General features: G+C 39.6%; 1 protein-coding gene across 7 annotated transcripts in view; it reads left to right on the top strand.

Moving 5' to 3' along the window:
- The window catches only part of LOC139749612 (uncharacterized), a 327271-nt gene that overhangs the window by 63495 nt on the left and 244902 nt on the right, over window positions 1–18874 (top strand). The window lies entirely within an intron of this gene.

Genomic DNA, 18874 nt, shown 5'->3' on the forward strand with positions numbered 1-18874 from the left:
AAAGATATGTCTTTCTTTTTCTATTGATTGTACCTTGAGCTTAAACTCTGGATTTTACATTTCAAGTTTGAAGTGTTCTCTTGTGTGTTTAGTTACCATTTTCTATTTAGCATGATGTTATGACCATGTTTATGAGTAATGGTGCACAAGGAGAAGGGGTCATATGTGGCAGTCCTGGGAAGAAGTGGCTTTTGAGAGACATTACTTGTTGACTTAACTGAACTCAGACTTTGTAGTTACTATTTTTTGTAGTATTGGAAGGGAGTTCTGCAGTCATGTGGCCCTGTCTGTTGAATTCCTGTACTTTATACAAATTTTTTAACTTACTTGAACTGTCAACATTTACATTTTTAATCACGTAGCTTCATTTCATCCACTGCTCTTTTGCTATAATGGTACATATTGTGATAATTGATGCTACAAGTGTCTTGCTTGATATCTTTTTATGACCTTAGGCTGCTCTGTCTTAGCATCTTTTAAAGAGCTCATCATTAACATAATCAGACTGCTTTAGAAACTTAACTGGTTGGGATCAAGTCACCTCTTACCTTTATCTCATCCATATTTGGCATATTTATGGCCTCTGACCTCCCTCTGTAAATTGGTTGTATCAATTCTGGTGCTGTTTTGGCTTAATACCAGTATACTCTGTGATTACTGTACTGAGTAGTTTCCTGTCTTTGTATGCACGTGTGTGTGTGTGTGTGTGTGTGTGATTAATTACCTATTTCTAATATGTGGGAAGTGAGTTTTACTTTTGTTGGGTCCCATGTCTTAGACATTTTCACTTTCATACAATCTCTAATTTTGAATGTCGGTATGCTCTCCACATGAACTGCATCGTCTTTCAATGCATTTCATTCCTTCACCATTTTTATATTATAAAAGTATTTCTTCATGTCGTTTTTAACAAGTTTCTTGCTTTATTTCATGTTATATCCCTGGGAATAGAGGAGAAAGAATACTTCCCACGCATTCCTCACGTGTCGTAGAAGGCGACTAAAGGGGATGGGAACAGGGGGCTGGAAACCCTCCCCTCCTTGTATTTTAACTTTCTAAAAGGGGAAACAGAAGGAGTCACACGGGGAGTGTTCATCCTCCTTGAAGGCTCAGATTGGAGTGTCTAAATGTGTGTGGATGTAACCAAGATGAGAAAAAAGGAGAGATAGGTAGTATGTTTGAGGAAAGGAACCTGGATGTTTTGGCTCTGAGTAAAATGAAGCTCAAGGGTAAAGGGGAAGAGTGGTTTGGGAATGTCTTGGGAGTAAAGTCAGGGGTTAGTGAGAGGACAAGAGCAAGGGAAGGAGTAGCATTACTCCTGAAACAGGTGGTGGGAGTATGTGATAGAGTGTAAGAAAGTAAACTCTAGATTGATATGGGTAAAACTGAAAGTTGATGGAGAGAGATGGGTGATTTTTGGTGCATATGCACCTGGGCATAAGAAGAAAGATCATGAGAGGCAAGTGTTTTGGGAGCAGCTGAATGAGTGTGTTAGTAGTTTTGATGCACAAGACCAGGTTATAGTGATGGGTGATTTGAATGCAAAGGTGAGTAATGTGGCAGTTGAGGGAATAATTTGTGTACATGGGGTGTTCAGTGTTGTAAATGGAAATGGTGAAGAGCTTGTAGATTTATGTGCTGAAAAAGGACTGGTGATTGGGAATACCTGGTTTAAAAAGAGAGATATACATAAGTATACGTATGTAAGTAGGAGAGATGGCCAGAGAGTGTTATTGGATTACGTGTTAATTGATAAGCATGCGAAAGAGAGACTTTTGGATGTTAATGTGCTGAGAGGTGCAACTGGAGGGATGTCAGATCATTATGTTGTGAAGGCGAAGTTGAAGATTTGTAGAGGTTTTCAGAAAAGAAGAGAGAATGTTGGGGTGAAGAGGGTGGTGAGAGTAAGTGAGCTTGGGAAGGAGAGTTGTGTGACGAAGTACCAGGAGAGACTGAGTACAGAATGGAAAATGGTGAGAACAAACGAGGTAAGGGGAGTGAGGGAGGAATGGGATGTATTTAGGGAAGCAGTGATGGCTTGTGCAAAAGATGCTTGTGGCATGAGAAGCATGGGAGATGGACAGATTAGAAAGGGTAGTGAGTGGTGGGATGAAGAAGTAAGATTATTAGTGAAAGAGAAGAGAGAGGCATTTGGATGATTTTTGCAGGGAAATAATGCAAATGAGTGGGAGATGTATTAAAGAAAGAGGCAGAAGGTCAAGAGAAAGGTGGAAGAGGTGAAAAAGAGGGCAAATGAGAGTTGAGGTGAGAGAGTATCATTAAATTTTAGGGAGAATTTAATGCTCTGTGGAAGGTATTAAGAATATATGGTGTGGGAGGCAAGTTGTTAGAAGCAGTGAAAAGTTTTTATCGAGGATGTAAGGCATGTGTACGTGTAGGAAGGGAGGAAAGTGATTGGTTCTCAGTGAATGTAGGTTTGCGGCAGGGGTGTGTGATGTCTCCATGGTTTTTTAATTTGTTTATGGATGGGGTTGTTAGGGAGGTGAATGCAAGAGTTTTGGAAAGAGGGGCAAGTATGAAGTCTGTTGGGGATGAGAGAGCTTGGGAAGTGAGTCAGTTGTTGTTCGCTGATGATACAGGGCTGGTGGCTGATTCATGTGAGAAACTGCAGAAGCTGGTGACTGAGTTTGGTAAAGTGTGTGAAAGAAGAAAGTTAAGAGTAAATGTGAATAAGAGCAAGGTTATTAGGTATAGTAGGGTTGAGGGTCAAGTCAATTGGGAGGTGAGTTTGAATGGAGAAAAACTGGAGGAAGTAAAGTGTTTTAGATATCTGGGAGTGGATCTGGCAGCGGATGGAACCATGGAAGCGGAAGTGGATCATAGGATGGGGGAGGGGGCGAAAATTCTGGGAGCCTTGAAGAATGTGTGGAAGTCGAGAACATTATCTCGGAAAGCAAAAATGGGTATGTTTGAAGGAATAGTGGTTCCAACAATGTTGTATGGTTGCGAAGCGTGGGCTATGGATAGAGTGGTGCGCAGGAGGATGGATGTGCTGGAAATGAGATGTTTGAGGACAATGTGTGGTGTGAGGTGGTTTGATCGAGTAAGTAACGTAAGGGTAAGAGAGATGTGTGGAAATAAAAAGAGCGTGGTTGAGAGAGCAGAAGAGGGTGTTTTGAAATGGTTTGGGCACATGGAGAGAATGAGTGAGGAAAGATTGACCAAGAGGATATATGTGTCGGAGGTGGAGGGAACGAGGAGAAGTGGGAGACCAAATTGGAGGTGGAAAGATGGAGTGAAAAAGATTTTGTATGATCGGGGCCTGAACATGCAGGAGGGTGAAAGGAGGGCAAGGAATAGAGTGAATTGGAGCGATGTGGTATACCGGGGTTGACGTGCTGTCAGTGGATTGAATCAGGGCATGTGAAGCGTCTGGGGTAAACCATGGAAAGCTGTGTAGGTATGTATATTTGCGTGTGTGGACGTATATATATACATGTGTATGGGGGGGGGGGTTGGGCCGTTTCTTTCGTCTGTTTCCTTGCGCTACCTCGCAAACGCGGGAGACAGCGACAAAGCAAAAAAAAAAAAAAAAAAAGAAGTGGTAGAGGATGTGTGGATCAGGTGTTTGCTTTGAAGAATGTATGTGAGAAATACATAGAAAAGCAAATGGATTTGTATGTAGCATTTATGGATCTGGAGAAGGCATATGATAGAGTTGATAGAGATGCTCTGTGGAAGGTATTAAGAATATATGGTGTGGGAGGAAAGTTGTTAGAAGCAGTGAAAAGTTTTTATCGAGGATGTAAGGCATGTGTACGTGTAGGAAGAGAGGAAAGTGATTGGTTCTCAGTGAATGTAGGTTTGCGGCAGGGGTGTGTGATGTCTCCATGGTTGTTTAATTTGTTTATGGATGGGGTTGTTAGGGAGGTGAATGCAAGAGTTTTGGAGAGAGGGGCAAGTATGAAGTCTGTTGTGGATGAGAGAGCTTGGGAAGTGAGTCAGATGTTGTTCGCTGATGATACAGCACTGGTGGCTGATTCATGTGAGAAACTGCAGAAGCTGGTGACTGAGTTTGGTAAAGTGTGTGAAAGAAGAAAGTTAAGAGTAAATGTGAATAAGAGCAAGGTAATTAGGTACAGTAGGGTTGAGGGTCAAGTCAATTGGGAGGTAAGTTTGAATTGAGAAAAACTGGAGGAAGTAAAGTGTTTTAGATATCTGGGAGTGGATCTGGCAGCGGATGGAACCATGGAAGCGGAAGTGTATCATAGGGTGGGGGAGGGGGCGAAAATCCTGGGAGCCTTGAAGAATGTGTGGAAGTCGAGAACATTATCTCGGAAAGCAAAAATGGGTATGTTTGAAGGAATAGTGGTTCCAACAAAGTTGTATGGTTGCGAGGCATGGGCTATGGATAGAGTTGTGCGCAGGAGGATGGATGTGCTGGAAATGAGATGTTTGAGGACAATGTGTGGTGTGAGGTGGTTTGATCGAGTAAGTAACGTAAGGGTAAGAGAGATGTGTGGAAATAAAAAGAGCGTGGTTGAGAGAGCAGAAGAGGGTGTTTTGAAAAGGTTTGGTCACATGGAGAGAATGAGTGAGGAAAGATTGACCAAGAGGATATGTGTGTTGGAGGTTTAGGGAATGAGGAGAAGTGGGAGACCAAATTGGAGGTGGAAAGATGGAGTGAAAAAGATTTTGTGTGATCGGGGCCTGAACATGCAGGAGGGTGAAAGGAGGGCAAGGAATAGAGTGAATTGGATCGATGTGGTATACCGGGGTTGATGTGCTGTCAGTGGATTGAATCAGGGCTTGTGAAGCGTCTGGGGTAAACCATGGAAAGCTGTGTAGGTATGTATATTTGCGTGTGTGGATGTATGTATATACATGTGTATGGGGGTGGGTTGGGCCATTTCTTTCGTCTGTTTCCTTGCGCTACCTCGCAAACGCGGGAGACAGCGACAAAGGCAAAAAAAAAAAAAAAAATGTTCTGGAAGGAGGTGAATAAAGTGCGTAAGACAAAGGAACAAATGGGAACTTCAGAGAAGGGGGCTAATGGGGAGGTGATAACAAGGAGTGGTGATGTGAGAAGGAGATTGAGTGAGTATTTTGAAGGTTTGTTGAATGTGTTTGATGATAGAGTGGCAGATATAGGGTGTTTTGGTCGAGGTGGTGTGCAATGTGAGAGGTTTAGAGAAAATGATTTGGTGAACAGAGAAGAGGTAGTAAAAGCTTTGCAAAATATGAAAGCCGGCAAGGCAGCGGGTTTGGATGGTATTGCAGTGGAATTTATTAAAAAAGGGGTGACGGTATTGTCGACTGGTTGGTAAGGTTATTTAATGTATTTATGTCTCATGGTGAGGTGCCTGAGGATTGGCGGAATGCGTGCGTAGTGCCATTGTACAAAGGCAAAGGGGATAAAAGTGAGTGCTCAAATTACAGAGGTATAAGTTTGTTGAGTATTCCTGGTAGATTACATGGGAGGGTATTGATTGAGAGGGTGAAGGCATGTACAGAGCATCAGATTGGGGAAGAGCAGAGTGGTTTCAGAAGTGGTAGAGGATGTGTGGATCAGGTGTTTGCTTTGAAGAATGTATTTGAGAAATACTTAGAAAAGCAAATGGATTTGTATGTAGCATTAATGGATCTGGAGAAGGCATATGATAGAGTTGATAGAGATGCTCTGTGGAAGGTATTAAGAATATATGGTGTGGGAGGCAAGTTGTTAGAAGCAGTGAAAAGTTTTTATCGAGGATGTAAGGCATGTGTACATGTAGGAAGAGAGGAAAGTGATTGGTTCTCAGTGAATGTAGGTTTGTGGCAGGGGTGTGTGATGTCTCCATGGTTGTTTAATTTGTTTATGGATGGGGTGGTTAGGGAGGTGAATGCAAGAGCTTTGGAAAGAGGGGCAAGTATGCAGTCTGTTGTGGATTAGAGAGCTTGGAAAGTGAGTCAGTTGTTGTTCGCTGATGATACAGCGCTGGTGGCTGATTCATGTAAGAAACTGCAGAAGCAGGTGACTGAGTTTGGTAAAGTGTGTGAAAGAAGAAAGCTGAGAGTAAATGTGATTAAGAGCAAGGTTATTAAGTACAGTAGGGTTGAGGGACAAGTCAATTGGAAGGTAAGTTTGAATGTAGAAAAACTGGAGGAAGTGGTGTTTTAGATATCTGGGAGTGGATTTGGCAGCGGAAGGAACCATGGAAGCAGAAGTGAATCATACGGTGATCCATAGGGTGATTCATGCGGTGATTCTTAGGGTGGGGGAGGTGGCGAAATTTCTGGGAGCGTTGAAGAATGTGTGGAAGTCGAGAACATTGTCTCGGAAAGCATAAATTGGTATGTGGAAGTCGAGAACATTGTCTCAGAAAGCATAAATTGGTATGTTTGAAGGAATAGTGGTTCCAACAATGTTGTGTGGTTGTGAGGCGTGGGCTATGGATAGAGTTGTGAGGAGGAGGGTGGATGTGCTGGAAATGAGATGTTTGAGGACAATATGTGGTGTGAGATGGTTTGATCGAGTAAGTAATAATAGGGTAAGAGAGATGTGTGGTAATAAAAAGAGTGTGGTTGAGAGAGCAGAAGTGGGTGTTTTGAAATGGTTTGGTCACATGGAGAGAATGAGTGAGGAAAGATTGACCAAGAGAGACCAAATTGGAGGTGGAAAGATGGAGTGAAAAAGATTTTGAGTGATCAAGGCCTGAACATGCAGGAGGGTGAAAGGCGTGCAAGGAATAGAGTGAATTGGAACAATGTGGTATACCGGGGTCGACGTGCTGTCATTAGATTGAACCAGGGCATGTGAAGCGTCTGGGGTAAACCTTGGAAAGTTCTGTGGGGCCTAGATGTGGAAAGGGAGCTGTGGTTTCAGTGCATTATTACATGACAGCTAGAGACTGAGTGTGAACAAATGTGGCCTTTGTTTTCTTTTCCTAGTTCTACCTCGCACAGATGCGGGGGGGGGGCTGGTATTTCATGTGTGGCGGGGTGGCGATGGGAATGAATAAAGGCAGACAGTATGAATTATGTACATCTGTATATATGTATATGTCTCTCTCTGTATATATGTGTGTGTACGTTGAGATGTATAGGTATGTATATTTGCGTGTGTGGACGTGTATGTATATACATGTGTATTTGGGTGGGTTGGGCCATTTCTTTGATATGTTTCCTTGCGCTACCTCGCTAACGCGGGAGACAGCAACAGAGCAAAATAAATTAATGAATAAATAAATAGATAAGTATCATCTTGTTATTCTATCCCTCCATTTTTTAAGGAACTGTTCACTGTCTGCATCAGAAGTCAGGCTTAGAAACATTAACATAATGATTGTGATCAGGTTGCCTCTTAGTGATCTCTCTTCCATTGTAGACAAATTTAAGGTCTCCGTTTTTTCTTTAGCTTAACTCTCTTAATTGTGGCACTGTCATTGTTGCCTTCCTCTGGACTGCCTCTGTCAGCTCTGTATGCTGCTTCTAGGTGTGTTGACCAAACCTTAGAAGCATATTCTGGTCAAATTTAAGATGTGAACAGCTTGTTGAATGTTATTTATCCATATGCTTGAATGCTTTCATTACCTATTCTATGTATGTGTGACTCTAGCGACAGTTTAGGGAGCTCTTAGGTCCCTCTCATGCAAAGTCTTACAGCTTATTTCCCGATAGATTTTATTGTATCGTGCCTTCTTTCTCTGTGTCCCATCCTTGTTAATCTACATTTACAGGGTTAAGTTTAAGCAGCCATATAGTAGACCAACTTTGCAGACTGTCTTGGTCCCTTTGTAAGTTGATGCAATCATTGTCACTTCTGTCTTTCTTCATGACCTTGGTGTCACCTGCAAACCTTTACACATAGGAGTTCAAATGGCCTGGCAGTTCATTTGAGTGACTAGAGAAGAAGAATGGACCCAGAATATAACCCTGCAACACTTCGTTAGTGACTTCCACATACATAGGAGTGTGGGAATGACATGACTACTTTGGTACTCTAAACATGCGACAGACATATACCAATGAGAAGAAAACACAAAGGTATAGAGTAGAACAATTAGGTGAAAAAGAATTGCAGACATAATGAAGTCACACCTCATCCAGCAAAGGAAAAGAGAATTATCAAGTGAATTATAATTCAGTCATTGACCCTAAACTAAAAAGTCATGTGAAACACAGGAAAAATAAGCAATTAGTGAAATATGAATATTCTATTTTATTATACTTTCTTGGTCTCCCGCGTTAGCAAGGTAGCGCAAGGAAACAGACGAAAGAATGGCCCAACCCACCCACATACACATGTATATGCATACATGTCCACACACACATACATACATATACATCTCAATGTATACATATATGTACACATGTACATAATTCATACTGTCTGCCCTTATTCATTCCCGTCACCACCCCGCCACACATGAAATGACAGCCCCTTCCCCCCCGCATGTGCGCAAGGTAGCGTTAGGAAAAGACAACAAAGGCCACATTCGTTCACACTCAGTCTCTAGCTGTCATGGGTAATGCACTGAAACCACAGCTCCCTTTACCACATCCAGGCCCCACAAAACTTTCAATTGATAACCCCAGACGCTTCACATGCCCTGGTTCAATCCATTAACAGCACGTCGACCCCGGTATACCACATCGTTCCAATTCACTCTATTCCTTCCATACCTTTCACCTCCCTGCATGTTCAGGCCCTGATCAGTCAAAATCTTTTTCACTCCATCTTTCCATCTCCAATTTGGTTTCCCACTTCTCGTTCCCTCCACCTCTGACACATATATCCTCTTTGTCAATCTTTCCTCACTCATTCTCTCCATGTGACCAAACCATTTCAAAACACCCTCTTCTGCTCTCTCAACCACACTCTTTTTATTACCACACATCTATTTTACCCTTTCATTACTTACTCGATCAAACCATCTCACACCACATATTGTCCTCAAACATCTCATTACCAGCACATCCACCCTCCTGCGCACAACTCTATCTATAGCCCATGCCACACAACCATATAACATTGTTGGAACCACTATTCCTTCAAACATACCCATTTTTGCTTTCCAAGATAACATTTTCGACTTCCACACATTTTTCAACGCTCCCAGAACTTTTGCCCCCTCCCCCACCATATGATTCACTTCTGCTTCCATGGTTCCATCCGCTGCCAAATCCACTCCCAGATATCTAAAACACTTCACTTCCTCCAGTTTTTCTCCATTTAAACTTACCTCCCAATTGACTTGTCCCTCAACCCTACTGTACCTAATAACCTTGCTCTTATTCACATTTACTCTTAGCTTTCTTCTTTCACACACTTTACCAAACTCAGTCACCGGCTTCTGCAGTTTTTTACCCGAATCAACCATCAGCACTGTATCATCAGCGAACAACAACTGACTCACTTCCCAAGCTCTCTCATCCCCAACAGACTGCATACTTGCCCGTCTTTCCAAAACTCTTGCATTCACCTCCCTAACAACCCCATCCATATACAAATTAAACAACCATGGAGACATCACACACCCCTGCCGCAAACCTACATTCACTAAGAACCAATCACTTTCCTCTCTTCCTACACGTACACATGCCTTACATCCTCGATAAAAACTTTTCACTGCTTCTAACAACTTGCCTCCCACACCATATATTCTTAATACCTTCCACAGAGCATCTCTATCAACTCTATCATATGCCTTCTCCAGATCCATAAATACTACATACAAATCCATTTGCTTTTCTAAGTATTTCTCACATACATTCTTCAAAGCAAACACCTGATCCACACATCCTCTACCACTTCTGAAACTGCACTGTTCTTCCCCAATCTGATGCTCTGTACATGCCTTCACCCTCTCAATCAATACCCTCCCATATAATTTACCAGGAATACTTAACAAAGTTATACCTCTGTAATTTGAGCACTCATTCTTATCCCCTTTGCCTTTGTACAAAGGCACTATGCAAGCATTCTGCCAATCCTCAAGCACCTCACTGTGAGTCATACATACATTAAATAACCTTACCAACCAGTCAACAATAAAGTCACCCCCTTTTTTAATGAATTCCACTGCAATGCCATCCAAACCCGCTGCCTTGCCGGCTTTCATCTTCCGGAAAGCTTTTACTACCTCTTCTCTGTTTACCAAATCATTCTCCCAAACCCTCTCACTTTGCACACCACCTTGACCAAAACACCCTATTTCTACCACTCTATCATCAAACACATTCAACAAACCTTCAAAACACTCACTCCATCTCACATCACCACTGCTTGCTATCACCTCCCCATTAGCCCCCTTCACTGAAGTTCCCATTTGTTCCCTTGTCTTACTTCATTTACCTCCCCTACCCCTAGGGATAGGGTAGAAAGAATACTTCCCACGCATTCCTCACATGTCGTAGAAGGCGACTAAAGGGGACGGGAGCAGGGGGCTAGAAACCCTCCTCTCCTTGTATTTTAACTTTCTAAAAGGGGAAAAAGTGAAATATGAACTAACCCAAAGTACTTTTACTCATATGCAAAGTGCAAACCAGGACTACAAACTTCATTGGCCCTTTAAAAACAGAAGGTGTTTTTACATAAGACTGCAAGGGGATGATTTAGATCAAGGGGATGAGTTAGATTCTAAAGGGGCAACATCAATTAGTAATCAGTGAGCCTAAAACAACATTGAAGATAATTGATACAACAAACTTCTTCTGAAACAATAATCCCCCAAGTGTGCACATAACTGATATCACCAGTTCAGCACATGATTATGAGAGAGCCATTTAGAGCATGCCCATGCATTCAACTGTAGGCCTTGACTCATGGAACTCTGTCTTCATGAGGAAATGCAAAAAACCTCTGGCATGAATCCTAAATATCCTCTGGAGAAAACGTCTAGGTTCTGCGATCATTTCTGAGAGTCTGAAACTGACTCACATCATCCCTTAACACAAATGTGGAAGCAAAGCAGTCCCAGAAAACTGTCAAATGATGGCATTAACACTACACATTATTAGAATGTTCAAAAGAGTTCTAAGAAGCAGACTGACAGAATTTATGGTAAAGAATAATCTACACAATCCAGGACATGGTTTGAGGGTAGGAAGATCTTGCTTCTCAAAGTTGCTTGTCTACTATATAGATAGGATTGGTGAAGTTCTGGAAAACAAAGAATATGCTGACATGATTTACACAGCCTTTGCAAAAGCATTTGACAGTTGTGACCATGGTGTCAAAGCAGTAAAATGCTAAAGATGGGAATGACAAGAAAAATTGAAAGATGGATATACAACTTTTTAATAATCAGATCACAATACATAGTTGTGAACCATGCCATCTCTAGTGCTTCCATGGTAAAAAGCTCATTCTGCCGAGGAAATGTACTTGCACCCCTCCAGTTCCTCATTCTTGTATCTGAGATTGATGCAAGCCGGAGTCACAGTTTCAGATCATCCTATGTAGATGGTAATACAAAAATGAGTATGAAAATCTCATTAGAGAATGCTGAAAGGCTACAAAGGTGCATAAATAAAGTCATTAACTGGGCAACTCAGAACAACACACTTTTCAATTGAGATAAGTTTCAACTCTTTCAGAATAGTGAAAATGAAGGAATCTGAAACAACACAGAATACGAAAACCCATTGAGTAATGTGAAAGACTGCGGAATAACAATGTCTTAAGTCTTAATCTTCAGCAAACATTACAAAGAAACAGTTGTCTCCTGCAGAAGGATGGTGGGCTGAATTTTGCAGACTTTCAAGATAAGAAATATGCATGATCATGTTATACAGGGTACTAATTCTTTCACATACTGAATATTGCTGTTTTATCATCACAAGACAGGCAAAGTTGAAGAGTTAGAAAGTGCTCAAAGGTATTTGACGGCCTATATTAATGTGTTAAAGGAAGTAAATTACTGGAAATGGCTGAAGTCTCTGAGGCTAAACTCTTTTGAACATGAATGGGAAACGTATGTCATATTATATACCTGGAAAATCGGAGAGGGTATATTTCCTAACTTACATTAGGAAATTACATCCTCCTGGCATGACAGGTGTGGAAGATTTTGTAGAATAATGCATCTGAAATTCAGAGGTGCAGTATATAGAAAGAGAGAGACCATCTTAAACATCAGGGGCCCAAGAATTCAACCCCTTACCTGCTATTATCAGAAATATCTTGGGTTGCACTGTAGAGAAGTTTAAGGGTGCCATGGATAAGTACCTACAAAGTGTATCAAATCAGCCAAGCTATGGGAACTATTTGGACCCATTGTGTTGCATCTTCCAACAGCATGGTCAAACAACAACCCAACCCAACAGCTGAGATCCAGCTTGGGCTGTTGGGGTAGATGACCCTCGAAGACATGACTAGGTATACTTTGAAAAGGCTGATTTGATTTTCATCTTATATTCCCTTCTACATAGATAATTTTTTTTGTTCATTAACAGAGTTTTTACTTTCCTTTTGCCTGATGATTCATTTTCTTTATTAGTATCCCATGTATCAGTGTCAAAAGCTTTCTTGCAGTCCAGATGCAAACAGTCCACTCAGCCTTCTCTTTTGTTTAAGACAGAGCTCACTCTCTTATAGAAATGTAAGAGATTTGTTACACAAGACCTTTCCCTAAAGCCATATTGTTGATCGCTTAGTTAATTTCTACTCTGTAGGAAGTCAACCAATTCTCCCTTGATTATCTTTTCAGAACCTGATAGAGATAGCACTTGTCAGGGAGACCTCTCTGTACTTTAATGCTTTTACAGATAGTCGTGGCTTTGTTCTTTTCTGCAATCGTGGCACTTTGCCTTTTTCCAGTGACATCCTGAACGATATTGCAACTGGCTTATTAAGTGGGTCTGCACACATTTTCAGTGCTTTTGATGACATTTCATTTGGCCCTTGTGCTTGTATGGGTGAAGACCCTTTCGTATTCTGTTAAGGTATTTTTTCTTTATATCGAGGGCTTTCTAAAACCACTTTCCCATTACTTGTCATTGGTGTTGGGACTATGGTGTCTTCCACTGTAATAATTCTGATGGGATGTGGAGGAGGTTCTCGTGAATATTAAGATATAGAAAAGATAAAAAGACATGAACAGAATAATAAAGAGTCTAGACCCACATAAGGTTCATGGTCCTGGTGAAATTTCACTATATATGCTGAAGATGTAAGCAAATACACTGGCTATACCTCTTGAAATACCATTGAAGATGTCACTGGAGAAATCCAGAGTGCCATGGGAGTGGAAAAGGGCAAATGTGATAGCCATTTATAAGAGAGGACACCAGATAGAGTTGCTCAACTACAGAGCAGTTCCCTTGATGAATGCAGTTTGTATGTTACCAGAAAAGACAATCAGAAAGCAAAAGAGTGACTTTTTTTAGAGGAAAAAATTACCTTAGTGAGAGGCAGCAGGGTTTTAGAAAGACAGGTAAGGAACCTCTTAGATTACTACAAGAAAGTGAATTCTGTCTTAGACAAAAGAGAAGGCTAGATGGATTGTTTGTGTCAGGAAAGCCAGAAAACATTTGACACTGTAATGCATGAGAGGCTGGATAAGAATTTGGATCACTTGGCAGTATAAGGGATAGACTCCTAAGAATAGAAGGCTATCTTAATGGAAAGGGCTCTGCTCATGGACCATTAATCTTCTTGATATATTTGTATGACTTACTAGAAGTATGGACCTGAATAAGTTTATAGAAGTTCCAAGCTTATGAGAGAAGTGAGAAGTGAGCAGGAGTGCATCAACTAACAAGAGAAAGTGTAAAGTAATGAGGTAGGGATAAAATTAAAATTGACTTAAAATATGATTATTATCAAGCAGGAAATAAGCTTCAAGGTTTTGTTTGTGAGAAGGACTTGGGAGTCAACATTCTCCCTAATCTGTTGCCAAGTCCCACATTAGGAGAACAGTTAAGGGCAAAAACTGTCTGCTGGTAAAAAGTAGAATAGCTTTCAAGTATATGGATAAGGACATAGTATACAAGCTGTTCTTATCCTGCATAAGGCTAAGACTAGAATATGCTTCTTAGGCTTGGTTAGTGCACCTAGAGAAGCTCAAAGTAATAATAGGTCCACATGAAGACAGCAAAGATTATTCCAGAATTAAGAGGGTTGAGTTGCTGGGGAAGGCTAGAGGCATTAAAGTTGTCCACCTTGGAAGAGGGAAAAGTGAGGGTTGACCTGATCATAACTTTTAAGATTTTAAAATAGATTGGTGATGTGGACAATAAACAGTTCCTTGAGAGATGTAGGGATCGAGCAACCAGAGGACATAATATGAAATTAAGCAAGAAATTTATTTAAAAAGATGTGAAGTACTTTTGTAGTATAAGAATAGTAGATGAGGATGAGTAGAATAGAATGACTGAGGATTTGGGTAATGCAGACAGCATTTATGAATTGAAGGAGCTGTATGGTAATAGAGAATGTTCAAGAGGTGGGGTCCCATGAGTGTAAAACTCCCTTCCAGTACAATGCAAGTAGGTAATTGCAAATAAGTGATAACACATGCTCACACAAGAATCATTGAGGAATGGAGTTCATTAGCCAGGAACCTGGATATTGTGGTGAAAAGTTTTGTGAGATGTGCAGTGAAGGAGTAGGAATGTAGACACCGCAAACCTCAGATAAAGAGGGAAGCGGAAGAAAGAGGGATGAATGTTTCAATAAAAGATGTTAAAAAGTTATGGAGCTTAGAAATATGTTGTGTGAAGATATAGGTGACATTCTAGACAGCCAGCATTTGTAAGTTATATAAGAGCAAGGAACAAGTATAGCAGGATAAAGGAGGAACTAGGAAGCATTGAAAAGAATTTTGTGGAGTTAGAAAATCCTGTGTGGCAGTGTAGGGACAGGAATGGTTAAAAGCAAGCAAGCACATGTGTATAAATGTATATGTCTGTGTATGTATATGTTGATATGTATGTGTATGTATATGCATGTATGGGCGTTTATGTATATGTTTGTGTATATGGGATTATAATGATAATAATTGAAAATCTAGAACTTTTTCATAAAGTCATCAAGAGTAAACTTTCAGTTATCCTCTGTCAGGTGAAGGGATTCAGAGGGAAGAGTTGTGGAGGTTGATAAAAGGATATGTGAAAAGCTGAATGACAGGTTCAAAAGTATTTTGACAGCGGAAGACACCCTAGCCCCAACACCAGTGAAATGGAATGGGGAGGAGGTCGCAGAAACCATTAGGATATATAGAAATGACATTAACAGAATATTGAAAGGGTTTAAACCCGATCAAGGCCTATGATCCTTTTGAAATATTATCATTTATGCTGAAGATGTTTGAGGATATACTTGACAACCTCCTTGAAATACTGATCAAGGTGATGCTGGAGAAATGCAAAATGCCAAGAAAGTAGAAAAGGGCAAATATCAAACCTACCTGGAAGAAGGAGACTGGGGAGAGATGTTGATTGAACTACAGACTGTCCTCCCTAGCAAGTGTGGTCTTAAAGGTACTGAAAAAGATAATCAAAAAACAAATGAATGATTTCTTGTAGAGCGGAAATGACTGTATTTAGAAAGAACAGTGTGATTTCTTGTAGAGCGGAAATGACTGTATTTAGAAAGAACAGTGTTTCAGGAAAAGATATTTATGGGAGAATGAGCTGTGTATTGGACAAAAGAAAATGCTGGGTGGACTGTTTGTTTCAGAACTGCCAGAAAGCATTTGACACTGTTCTGCATGGGAGGCTGATTAGGAAGCTGGATCACCAGGCGAGAACAAGGGAAGAATCCTTTGATGGATAGAATATAATGGAAGAGAACAAAGGATACATATCAGAGGAGCCTTCTCAAGATGGGTGTATGTCACTCTTAGAAAGCCATAGGGTTCTGTACTAGGACTGTTACTCTTGTGATGTATGAAAACAGCTTACCAGAAGGTATGGATTCTAATTTGAATATGTTTGCATATGATGCAGAGGTTGTGAAAGTCATGAGGGAGGTGAAAGTGAGGAGGATTACATCAGCTTACAATATGACTGAGACAGACTGTAAATTTGTACTGTTTTATACATATCTCTTCAGCAGGTTCTTTCCTGATGCATGAATAAATAATTTTGTTCGTAATTGCTTGCGATTGTCATAGGTTCAAAACTTTCAACTTATAAGTGGTGAAAGGTTCTGTAAAATATATTTCTTCAATTTTTGTCTACTTGTTTTTTCCTGTGGGCTCTTAAGATCAGATACCTGAATTTTTATAAGTATCAATGTTTTTATCACAATTTAGGAGAAAAATGCTGAAAGAATTGGAATTCTTAGCTGCTGGTGATTGTCTTCTGTTCTAAACACTTTGAGATTGGTGACTGATACAGTAAATTTCATTTGCTTCTTCTACACCTTTCTCTGTGGTAGTTTCCTGTCTAATTCATGAAATAGTGATGATTTATGTATTTAGAAAAAATGTAGGAAAATTGAGGTTAGAAATTGAAGTGCTACATAGAACATGAATGGTTGTAATTCCAGGTAGGCTAGCGTTGCATTCAATTAAAATTGTTCTTCTTATACTTTTTGCATAATATGGTAAATTCTGTTTTTCTTATAGTTTTCAGCACATTTCTCAAGTGAATTGTTATGTAATGAAAGATCTGATAATTATTAAGATAGGCACAAAACCATTGGTGAAAATGGGTGGTACAGTAGATGGAAGATTTGGAGACAGAGAAGTTAGTGCTCATGACAAAACACAGTTACATTCAGTCAGCGATATGGTATACCTGATTTTTTTTTATATATTTTTTTCTACACAGGTCTTAGTAGTAGGTTTTTACCCTATTCATGAACTAATAATCACATAATTAGATAAATAACTGGAAATGGATGGGAGAAATGGAAGTGCTACATAAGAAATAGATGCTTGGATGTGGGGCAATTACAGTTGCTTCATTCAACTTATACTTGGTGAATGATATAGTGCTTTGTATTCTTCATGTATTTCTTCTATGCTTGTGTCTTCAGTGTATTCATACCTAAGCTTAAAGTAAGAATTCTAGATATTTGCAGAAAATATTGATGTAACCAAACTGTTGCAAGCCCAGTACCCTCGTTTACTGTGTGCTTTCTTTAGGACAAAAATTCATGGTAGTATTCAGTTTACATAATTATCTATAAAATGGAAGCTTCTTGATCCTGGACTGTTTGGTTGATAGATCCTCTAATGATACATTGTAAAAGAAGGTTACAAATTATTTTTGTGTACTTAGGACTTGCCACTCTGGTAAATGTTTTTTCTAAACCAGAAGTGGTTAAGTGATAACTCATTAGAAATTTTTGCATGCCTATTCATAAATGAATAGAAATTTTGAAAATTATGCTTTTTACACACTTGGGGAGGTAGAAATAATCAGTTGTGCATTAAAAAGTTGAGGATGCTTGAATTTGTCTTATTTGATCAAGCATCATTTATTGATTTGACAGCCTTTAGGAGGAAAGAAGTTGATCGAGGTTCAATTTAGGTTTAATTTGAGTATATTCTTGACAATTTATGGAACCTTTGATTTGAACAGTTTGGTTTTATCTTGCATTATGCTATAATTTTTTCATTCCATCACAAATTGGGATGGAAAAAAACATTGGATTACCCCTCTTTGTCTGTTCATCCAGTGTCTCTTTTTAGTGTCGTAGCAGTAGCTGTAGAAAACAGACATATGCCTTCTGAAATATTTTATGTGGGCATTTTGACATATGGCAGAATTTTGCTGAAACTTGTCTGCTCACAAATAACCTGATCATGGCTATATTTAGTCTTTACCTTCTGATCCTCCTCCTAGTCCTTCTCCTCTGTTCAACTCAGGGAAGGTGAAACACTTTTAATTAGAGACTTAAGCCATGTATAGTTACAACTGTTAATATTTCTTTTATCAAAATATTAATATTTTGTAAGGAAGGAAGTGCAAGGTTTCTTCTTGCATGGAGTTCAAACTTGGGATCACCTTTTTTGACATGCGTGTGCCAGTCACTTCTTTACAGCTCATGAGATGAGTAAAGGTGTGTAACTTAAGTTGTGAAAGTTTTATTAATGTTTTGAGACCATGTGCTCAAACTTGAATGTTTTGGAACCTTTTGCTGATTATTTAACTAATCTTAAAAGCAGCAGGAATTAGATATCCACAAAAAGGTAAATGGTACATAGAATATAGAAATAGTATCAAATACTGTTAGGGATTAATCCAAAGAAGCCTTTCTAGTTACTTGCCACATCTGCAAAGATTATCCGTGAAAGCCTGCCTGTAGGAGTGCTGGATGTTGGCCTGTTTCTTAACAGCTTTGACTTTTGCAATACATAGAATGATGCAGTTATGCTGTGTATATAGAGTTGCTCATATTAGTTTGTCAGTGATTAAGTTCATTGACCTATTAACAGGTTTTAATCAGGTGATTATAGAAGTGTTCAAGTGACTAAGGCTGCTGATGCTATGTTTTGTATTGAATGATTAGAAACATTATTGTAGTGACTAGGGTGAGTAACAAGTAATTTCTGTTTTTGGTAATTAGATATGATATATCTGTGAACAGGATTAATATGACTGTTGTTGTGTACTAGGTATTTATGCACAGTTTGTCTTTGAGGATGGTAATAGTAATACTTTTTTTGGAGTGAAAAGGATTCTATTATGAACACCCTAACTTGGGGTAGACTAGGTATTTATATACAGTTTGTCTGTGAGAATGGAAATGGTAATATTTGTTTTTGGAGTGAAAAAGATTCTGTTATGAACACCCTAGCCTCGGGTAGGAGGACTTACATTGTAATGGTTAATTTCATCGGAGATTTACCATTTAAATGTAAGAATCACTTATATTTGAAAAATGGTTGTAATTGGATCCATATAGGTTTTTTTACTGGGGAGATTTTGTGTTTGAAGATTTTTGCTAAAACAGAATGATACCACTGTATTGTAT

Source organism: Panulirus ornatus, chromosome 7 (genome assembly GCF_036320965.1).
Source record: "Panulirus ornatus isolate Po-2019 chromosome 7, ASM3632096v1, whole genome shotgun sequence".
NCBI lineage: Eukaryota > Metazoa > Arthropoda > Malacostraca > Decapoda > Palinuridae > Panulirus > Panulirus ornatus.